The sequence below is a fragment of the Neopsephotus bourkii genome, unplaced genomic scaffold (assembly GCF_033783945.1).
Source record: "Neopsephotus bourkii isolate Nb327-2 ecotype Australia unplaced genomic scaffold, CSIRO-AGI_Nbou_v1 NB_845, whole genome shotgun sequence".
Classification (NCBI taxonomy): domain Eukaryota; kingdom Metazoa; phylum Chordata; class Aves; order Psittaciformes; family Psittacidae; genus Neopsephotus; species Neopsephotus bourkii.
In genome coordinates, this window is record NW_026901341.1 from 2,248,703 (window position 1) to 2,258,474 (window position 9,772).

General features: G+C 38.8%; 1 long non-coding RNA gene across 1 annotated transcript in view; it reads right to left on the reverse strand.

Moving 5' to 3' along the window:
• LOC133213768 (uncharacterized) overlaps positions 1-5,540 on the reverse strand; it is a 93,179-nt gene extending 87,639 nt beyond the window's left edge. Inside the window, exons 1-2 of the long non-coding RNA XR_009725885.1 lie at positions 4,913-5,540; positions 1,417-1,597 (exon numbers count right to left, since the gene is read on the reverse strand). This is a non-coding gene — a long non-coding RNA (uncharacterized LOC133213768). The remainder of the gene's footprint in view (positions 1-1,416; positions 1,598-4,912) is intronic.
• Between the last annotated feature and the right edge of the window lie 4,232 nt (positions 5,541-9,772).

Sequence of the window (9,772 nt, forward strand, 5' to 3'; positions counted from 1 at the left end):
TCTGTGTTAAGGTGGATATTACAATGTGACTACTGCCTACTGTGCTGCGAATGAATCTTGTAAACACAATCAAATCTCTCTCTTTCTCTCCCACTCACACACAGAGAGAGACACATTCACGCCCTTGCACAAGAAAAGAGATTCTTCACCTTCTGCCATCGTATTGTCACAGCAGCTCATGTTTATTGTGAATGACAACTTCAGCTACAACTCAGCATGAGCTCTGGTATGCTGGAGCTGAACATCCTACCAGGAAAATCAGCAGTGACATTAAAGTTGTTTCATGAATAATGAAAAAATAAATATCACATTTGCTGTTGGTACACAAAACGCTTTGTTTAACTAAAACTGTTTTCAGAGAAATTCCAGGTCTCGGAGGGTAGATACTATTTTATTAACTGCGGGTAGAGAACTTATTTAAATGGAGCTGTTTTCATTATGTTGGTAATCTTCTCAATTATACAAATGAGAGAAATGTGATCAGTACTATTAGTAGGATACAGACTTCTCTCAACAAAACTCTGTACTCTCAGAAAAACACAAACCAGCAAATCCTCCATGCTTGCAGCCAGTCTTTCAGCCATTTGCATTCTGTATAAGGAGGTTTAATATGTCTCTGAAGTCCAAATTTGAGTAACAACGGTTTTAATCATTTACGAGGGCAAAAAGGCTTCAGAGACAGTAACGCAATTACATAAGCGTATAATGCAAAAGAGAATTCAATTGTCTTGATGCCATATAAGGCAAGCTTATTACAGGATCCCAGCAAAAGACACTCAAAATGCTCAAAACATGACTGCACAGTGTCCAGAGTTTTGCTGGCAGCATCAGTGTGTGTTCCTGCCAGCTGTCAGAAGTTCATAATCACAAATTTCAGGCAAAAGAAACAAGCCTACTTTGAATTACGGGGTTACAGTGACCAGAGATTTATAGAAAAATTATGTGTAGTGGAAATGCTGTATTTTGTCCTATTAAGGACTGAGCAAACACACTTTTTTCATAGCATGTGTCAGGCAAAAGTGAAATCTTACGACTCCAGGCTTTGTGCTAGACTGAAACTTGTGATCATAAAATGCATTTTTTTTTTTTAATGAAACAAATATACTTGCTTCCAGAAGTGGAAAATAGTCTCACTACTGTCCCTTAAAAAATAAAAAGTGCGGTTATTACCCATTTTTTTTGAATGTTTCATCCATATTCATGGCAAAAACCCCAAGAAATGTTCAAAGTGCCAAAAAGTATGAAAATTAATACCAAACACATTGTCAATATCCTACTAACTAGTGTTTATCAACTTATCAACATGGAAATAGTTATTCTCAGTAGAACTTTCGGAATGGCAATCGTTAACATCAGCTTCACAAATAGTGCAACTCGTAAGATACAGGTTTAATATGAATGATTTAAAAGACCCACCTTTTCTTTCAAGGAGAGTGAACAGATTTGTATTTTAGCTTTCACTGAAGCAGACACAAACCCAGTGTCTTTTCCATAAACTGAAGTCTTCCATTTTTTATACTGAATAATATATTTTATGACTCCTTTCTTGTGAGTTCAAGTTGCCTGTATTCCCTATTCATAGAGAAAAGCTCATTTCCTGCTAAGAACACACATGTATTTACTCTTATTTGCTTAACAGCACTCTAAATGGCAGTAACAAAAAGGGCAATAAACAGAAATAATCCACTTTACTGGTACCTGTACACAGTCTCTATTCCTTTATATTCTTTGCCTTTAAACAAGACAGAAAATTAAGAGTATTTTAAGGAGATGAGTCTAAGATTTGTTATCTAATGTACGTCTAAGGTGCTTTAATCTAAGGTACAGTATCTCCCACTGTTAGGTGAGCTAAGGCAGGTGGTTTAGAGTTCCTCCTTACTAGCTGCAAGGCTAAATCATGAATTGAGAGAGGGCCAATATTTAGATCTGATATGCAGGAAGAGGTGCATCAGGTATTCCTTCTCGTGCAGTCAAAAGGGCTAAAATAAGCAAATGTATAAGCAAGTAAAACCTGTGTATTAATGCGGAATGTGTCAGTCAATAGCAGTGCAAGCTGTGTTTCCATCTATTATACAAGAAAGGTAAAGTATTCTACTAGGTCACTTAGTTACTTCAACCAGATGGAATCCAAAATGTTCAGAAAATTAAAAATCCATTTATTCCTCCAAAGTTGCATTCCATCTGTTTTCAGACATTTATGGAATCTTTTTGCATACAGGATATGGCAACCACTGGTGCCTTGGAAATATTTCTTCCCTGTGAAGCTCAGAGAAAGCCAGGCTGCATATAGACAGCACTGGAGTAAGCCCTTTTTTTCAGGTGCTCTTATTTCTCTTCAAAATACAGGAAACTCTAGTCTTGTTTGAAATAGAGGAATCATAAAATCCAGTGTATCAGTGTCTGCAAAAATGCAACAAGAACTTTTAATCTAAACAAAAAATAAAAAAATAATAAATGATCAGGCTATTCCCTGCTCTTTCCACCTTGAAAATTTTAACTTTCCTGCCAGTCTGTTTCTCATTTTCATTTTGTGGAGACAATAAGAATGATTCAGATGCTATGAAGGAATGCAGCCTGGCATGTAGTGATCTCCACCCTGAAGATAAAAGTGACAAAACTACCCTAGGAGTTACGAGCTCTAGTCTTCATCAATCATTTTTCAAGAAATATTTTATTTCATTCAACTACATATTGTGCCTAGATCTAACTGAGGTATGGTCCCCTTCCTTCTATCCTTGTTCTCAGCATCTTCAGCTTCACCAGATGGAAGGATATCATCTGGCATGCAGGACAGGCCAAATTTTCTGTATATGACACAAACATCCACATTTTCCCTGTTTCCTTAGGATCTTCCTCCATTTGCAGTCAGTGGCTCATTCAATAGTCCAGCATCAACAAGCATCCTGCTAGGTGCAGGGAATATTTTATCCCTCAGGTGAAGCTCACCCGTAACATAAGTACAGGTCGTACCTATATTGTCAGCTAGGTTATATTCCTACTTCTCTCCTGATTATCCACACCTCATGTTGAATCACTCTCAGCTTCTGTGTTGGAAGGAAAGAACTGCATCCCTCCAAGGTGAAAAACATTCAGCAGGTAACTCTGTACCTGGACTACTACTTACAGGTCAAAACCACAGTGGGTTTGGTGATCTTACACAGAGACCCCAGGTGCTACATCAGCAGTCCTTTGCACCATAAACACTTTTGATGCTCTTATGCCAAGGTCCAGGTTACTTCAGAATATGCAACTGGGGGGGATATACCTGTCTTCCATTGTCTACATCTGCATTTTGTTCACCTCTCCAAATCATTTGGGTAACTGACAGGTAACTGTCACATGGAAAGACAAAGCACTCAAAAATCCCAAGGCAGCAGATCAAAAAGCAGAGAACTGGCTTTTAAGTATAAGACTGCATTTAAAAAAACCCCCAACAAACACTGAAAAATAAAATCACAAATGGTGGATGGCTTGTTTCGGTCTTTGCGTTTTGTTTTGAATGTCGGGTCATGTCTTCACATTTCCTTCTGCAACCCCAAGGGCAGGAAAAAAGAAGGGGGAAGTTAATATTCATACTCAGTCTCATGCTGTCCAAAGCTGACACTTAAAAAAAAAAACCCACACAAATTCAGCGAGAGTATTACAAGACTGAAAACTGGTACCAGTGACATCAAGTTCTGCTATAATAAGCTTGTACTTTTCACCACTTCAGAGCTGAAATCCACCAGGTTTGACTTGGGGTTGGGGACCACATGCTGAAAGACCATATTTAATTAGCAGCAGAACCAGTGACTAGATTTTCTCCTCTTTTTGACAAATATTTTCCTTCCATCGTTGGGAAATTTGACAGTGAGGAAGCCTGCTGGCCAAGATGGACAAAACACAAGTGTCAAACTGGCAAAACTAGGAAAAAACCCTAACCGGTGCATGAAGGGCTGTCAAGGAGCATCCCAGGAGTGCAGCCACCCACATGAGGCAGACACACATCTCCTTGGTGTCATCTTTTGTCCATGCAAATAAAATACCTCTCTCAAGAGTTAAAACTAATTAAAGGTTTGCTTTGATTGCACAGAGGGACTTGGACCCACACCTCCTTATCAGCTGAAGTGCCTGCACTGCTTCTCTTTAGTTTCACCCATCCCCTGCTAAGTTTAGAAGAAAAGGCAATGGCTGTGGCTGGTGACAGAACGAGGTTGGCAGCTGCAAAACTGAGATGCCACGTTTCAGTATATAATTTTCTTTCCACAGTGTCTCTCCCTAACTTTCCTCTTTAAGAGGCACTTAAAATCCATGTGTCTGACTCAATTATTGTTATTGTAGCTACGGGACAGAATGTGATGCTGATGAGGGCCTACCTGTCTAGTTAGCTTCCCTTTCTGGATGCTTTCTTTCTTTGATTCATCATTGCTTGTGACACATGTATTGTCTAAACTATGTTCAAGAACAAGTCTCTAATACATTCAATGGAAGAAGCTGAAAAATCAGAAAGTGGCGTTATCAGTCGCATGCATAAATTTATGCGCTAACTTTAACTATCCTATTTCTGAGAAATATCTTTCATCGAAAGCATGGTTTTATTGCAAATTAAGAAAAACATTTACAGTAAAATTAAGAATATAATTTCTTTAGCTTCCTTTGATCAGGAGAGCACTGACACTGCATAAATGCTCTGTCTTTATGAACTCATCTACAAATTCTATGCTCCTTCAGCATTCAGTACATTATCAGATCATACCCCAAGTACTATGAATTCATGCCCCAGAGGGCATGATCTCAAATTTAAAGTCATCATCATTCTGTACATTTTCTGCTCAGTTGAAGGTTTTACGATACAGGCTGAATGTCTTCTCAGGACAATCCTAAAAATAAGCTAATGCAGTGGGGACTGAATTTATTGGACATGTACACTCACCTTCAGTTGATGCTCTCCCTAGGTCAGTTCTCATGTGATTGGCAAGGGATCGTGACAGCTTGTATCTTCCTATGAGAAACCTGTGTAGACACTGGTAATTAGAACTGCCACTCAGTCCTCCCTGACAATAGCTGCTGCAGTGGCTCTGGGCTTCTAAACTAGCTACTGCCTCTGGAAAATCCTGTTTCCCAGTGTCTTCTCCTCCGTAGGCACATACCTAATTGCGTGTAAACATTCTGTAATTTATTGTGTGACACAGAAACATTGGTACCTTCAAGCTGAAAATACAGTGGTTGATAAACACTGAAAAACTACACTTCCAAAGTGTCACATACAATGTAGCTCTCCAGCTGCTTTCCCTGAGTGGCTGCTGAAGTAAGGATGATTCCTTAGTAATGGAAAATCTGAGAAGGGTCTCAGACTCTTTTTCAGGAGCCTAATTCTCAGTCAAAGTTATGAATGTTGAGGCTTATGAGTTCAGTTTTGGAAAAAAATACTCCACTTCTGCTTGAAAATACCAGTGCATTTTCTCTGTAGTATTCTGCCTCAATCATCACGACAATAAAAAGGCTCCATTACCTGTTAGTATACCTTTACCCATAATTGATTTATTCACAAAGTGTTAATGACTACAACTAATAAAGAAGAGAAAATGAAAGTAATGTAGTATGAAAGTGCACATGAAGCATCTCCAGTTCAGGGTTGTATTTGTAAGAGACTAAGGATAAGGCAAGATATTTGGAAATATTTGCAAAGGACAATGAGGCTGAAAAATTTCGTTGTACCAGGATATCTACAGAATGAAACTTGGATTCTATTCTCTGCTTTGCAGCAGTTTGGATGTATCATTTCAGATACAGCTTCCTTGTCTGTGAAACGGGGCTAACAATAGAGCTGTACTTTCCATGCACAGCGCCCAGTTATTTAGATCTCATCATGTTAAATAGCATCTTTTTTTTTTCCCCACACTAGAGAAAAAAAGAGCCAGAGTGAGGCAGTCAGGAATTGTTGAGATCCAGGGTTGCAAAAGCAGTGAAACCTGATCTCCAGACCATGGAAATCACTGGAAATTGACTTCAAAACACTGTTGATTTCAGTGGTTTGGGGATCAAGGTTTAGGAGAACAAACTTACCACACGAAGACAAGTCTGTTTTCCAGCGCAATGCTTGACTTCTTGATACAAGCAGCCTGTCAGACAGCAGCAGACTATACCTTTGAGGCAAGCCTATACTGAAGGGTTGTATACAGTAGTAGAGTGTACAGAGGCACCTCAGAGAAGAAGTTCCCACTCTGCTCTCCCCACAGCTTGTTCAAGAAATCCCCTGTGGTTAAGCAGAAAATATTTGGCATCAGACCAGGTGTGCAGAGCCCTGAGAAGCTAGGAAGCCAGGCTGTGAGGAAAGTAGCAGACACAGGGACCTGCTTTTACTTCCTACCCCTTCCCACTCCATCAGCATCAGGCCCACTGGTTATGGGAATTTCAAATGAATTTCAGAATTCAGGGAATTTCAGAATCACATACAAGTGCACTGAGAGCTGGAAGATGTTGCACCCATCGCAGTGCTGGGTTAATTTTCCCAGTAACAATTCAGGCCAAGAAGAGTGCAGCACACTGTACTGAGCATCTTGATGAAATTTTATGCAACCACTCTTCAAAACCAACCCAGAAATGGCAGTGCTGTATTTTTAGATAGATAATTACTAGGGTACTCCCATATATGTGCTACAAAATGAATCCAGTAGTGTAATCATGCAACAGGTCAGAAATTACTGAGTGAATAGTACCATTTCCTTTTTAGACTTCTATTATAGCACAGTGGCAGTGTAATTGTGCTGTACTTGGGTAACGCTTCGGCACAGTGCACAGAGGTGTAAATGTAGAGCTCCAGCTCTGTTCATAGACACTTATTGTTGAAGCCTCTGCCCACCACAAACACAACACATCTTTCACTTCCATCATTATTGAACTGCATTCAAAGATTCCATGAAATCCAATACCAAACCCACAGATCTCTATTCCATTGACTACACCCAATTTTCAGAGGATGCAAACCCCAACATGTTGGTAGTGCCAAGCTCATCCAAAATAGCTCATAACCATCTTCTCAGGGATGGGGAGGATAACAATATTAAAATCTAACTAGTAACATGCAAACCATTAATCTATGCAAAAATGCATTTTAGGCAAGTCATACAAAGCTCAGGACATACTATTGCAATCCCAGCAATACAGGTGGAAAATGAAATCTAAAGGAAATCACATCTCAAGCACTGAAGTACAGTTCTGGCAGCCAAGTAATCTGAACTCTGCCCTTTCACACAGCACACAGTATCATTGCACTTAAGAGCTCATGGTCTCCACAGTATTCCAATTTTGAAATAAATAAGTTTTTGCTTATTCTTCTCCCCTATCACTCTTCACTACTGTGTAATAATCTCTATACTAGTTTTGTGTACTAGAATAGGTACCTTATGACTTTCTGAGAAAAATATTATGTATTAAAGATGCCTACCATTTGATTTTATTTTTCAAATATATCTGTTTAGCCATTAGCAGAGGCTGATTCATGGAAAATTCTTTTCAGAGAAGTTTGTGAACTCTTCCTTTTCAGAGGTCTTCTTGTCTGCCACTCCTAGTGACCACTCTGTCCCAACTTCAGCCTTGCCTGCTCCCTGTTGATGTGGTAAAGGCATTGCATGTATCCAACAGGTACCAGTAGTCAACCCCTAATTACATCCAGACCCATTTCATTTCAGGTTTGGTTCAGGAAAGCTTACTAACTTTGAGGAGTACCTTATTATGATTCTATGATTTCCACTGGTGCATTCATGAATACCAGCATCTCCCCTAGCAGGAAAAGGTCAAAATTACCTGAAGGTCTACAAAGGCACAAAGGACAACTCAACTGGTATCCTGGGAATATTCTTGGTTTAGATAACACAGAAAGACAGCTAGAAAATGATTCCTGCTGAACCTAAATAAATATGCTTGCAACATCATTAATGGATTTTATTTCCTGTAACTGAAAGGCAATTTGATAAATCATCCTTTGCCATCATGCCACTAATTGCATTGGATTCTAAAAAAAAAAAACCAACAAAAAAAAAAACCCCAAACCAAAATGATTTTTTTAGAAAAGCCACAAATCCTGAAGGTACACTGCTGGCAAGCCCTGGAGTGTTTATATTACAAGCCAAGCAATTTAAATAATCCCCAAGTTCATTACGTTCAGCTAGATGCTCAGGAGAGGTCCTCTCTGCCATTGGCTACCAAGAATACACCAATATAGCGTATCTTGTTTTTCACAACTGATAGGTTTTGTGTGGGTAGGACTAAATTACAGTAGCAGGATTTTAACAACTGCGGAAAAGACTGTAAAACTTTCTGCCCCTTATTAACTACTGTGTGACTATTAGGTTTATGGGCAATGTTAACATTGCAGCATAGGAACAAAAACATTGTAAAAGGTCTCCAAAATGCTGGGAAGCAATTTTTCCCAAGAGAGGCAGGGGGCCCTTCCAATTCCAGTGAGGTATGGAAGGGGTCATGTGGCACACATGTAAAACTGGATTAAACTCTCTGTTGCTAAGTAATTAAACCTAAGCGTAAATGCGGCAAGTGCTAATTTTAAAACCAAGGTCCCTGTTCAGAGCTCCAAAATCTCTACTGAAAGATCATGGAATATGAAAGCTGCTTCTTTAAAAGAAATCAGCTTGCAGCTCCCCAGAACAGAGCCCCTGGGCAAGTGGTTCAAAATATGATTTTTATAAACAAATCTGACATAGCAAACTTAATGCAAAACCCTATGCATATAACATCGCTTATGTGTGCAACTCGTTTAAATTATAGCTGTAGAGAGAAGGAAATAAAAGTGGCATATTAACCTTTGGCACAATAGTGCTCACATACTAGCAATGTTCAGCAGGAGATAATATTATTGTGACTCCCACTAGTATTGTCATAGTGAAGGGTCTGTCAAAATTCATGTTCAAAACCTCTACTGTCAGAGATTATTAATTCAGCCATAAGCATCTGTTCCAGACCTACCTTGGCATGTACAGTTTTAAGAGCAAAATCTTTTTTACTGCAATTTATATTTCCCCATCACCATTGTATTTAAAGTTGCTGAATGTAAAAATAAAATAAAACAGAAATTAATGAAATAGAGCATTTCCTCATCACCATCATATTTAAAACACTGAATGCAAAAAGAAAACAAACCAGAAATTCATTAGATTTAGCATTCCACAGCTTACTGCCTTGCTTCCCAAATGTCCTTTTTAAAGAATGGTCTGCTATTTCTTCCTCAAGAGAGAGGGCCCTCAAGGATAAGCTAAATGCATGAACAAGATACACTTAAAAAACTATTTATAAATTAAATTTAAAACTTTCTCAGCTTTTTCTTGTGTGAATGTTCCACATTATTGAATACATTCCTATATAACTAACAAAAGCATCATATGAAATGAGCCTTCCTTATTAAATAATTAATGCAGCTAGCCTTGACAACGTCATTCAGGCCCAGGTGTATGTTCTCAGCCTATATGCTCCAAAACATTCTGGGCAAAACTTTTAGACACAGTACTTATACAACAGCTTAGGATGTATTTTGATTTGGTTTCTTAATGTATCTTGAAAATGAAAACTGGCTTGTTACACATGAAAGCCATGAGGCTTACACCTGGGTAAAGCTGATTTACCTGGAGAACAGCTAGTCTTCAGAGTGATGGTAAATGGAAATGCAACCCAGCACAGGTCCAAGTGACAACATTCCTTGGCTCCTTATTTCAGAGAGTGACTCATAAAAAGAAAAGAGCTAAACAAGTTTACAAAGTTGACACTAAGTGAACGAATTGTG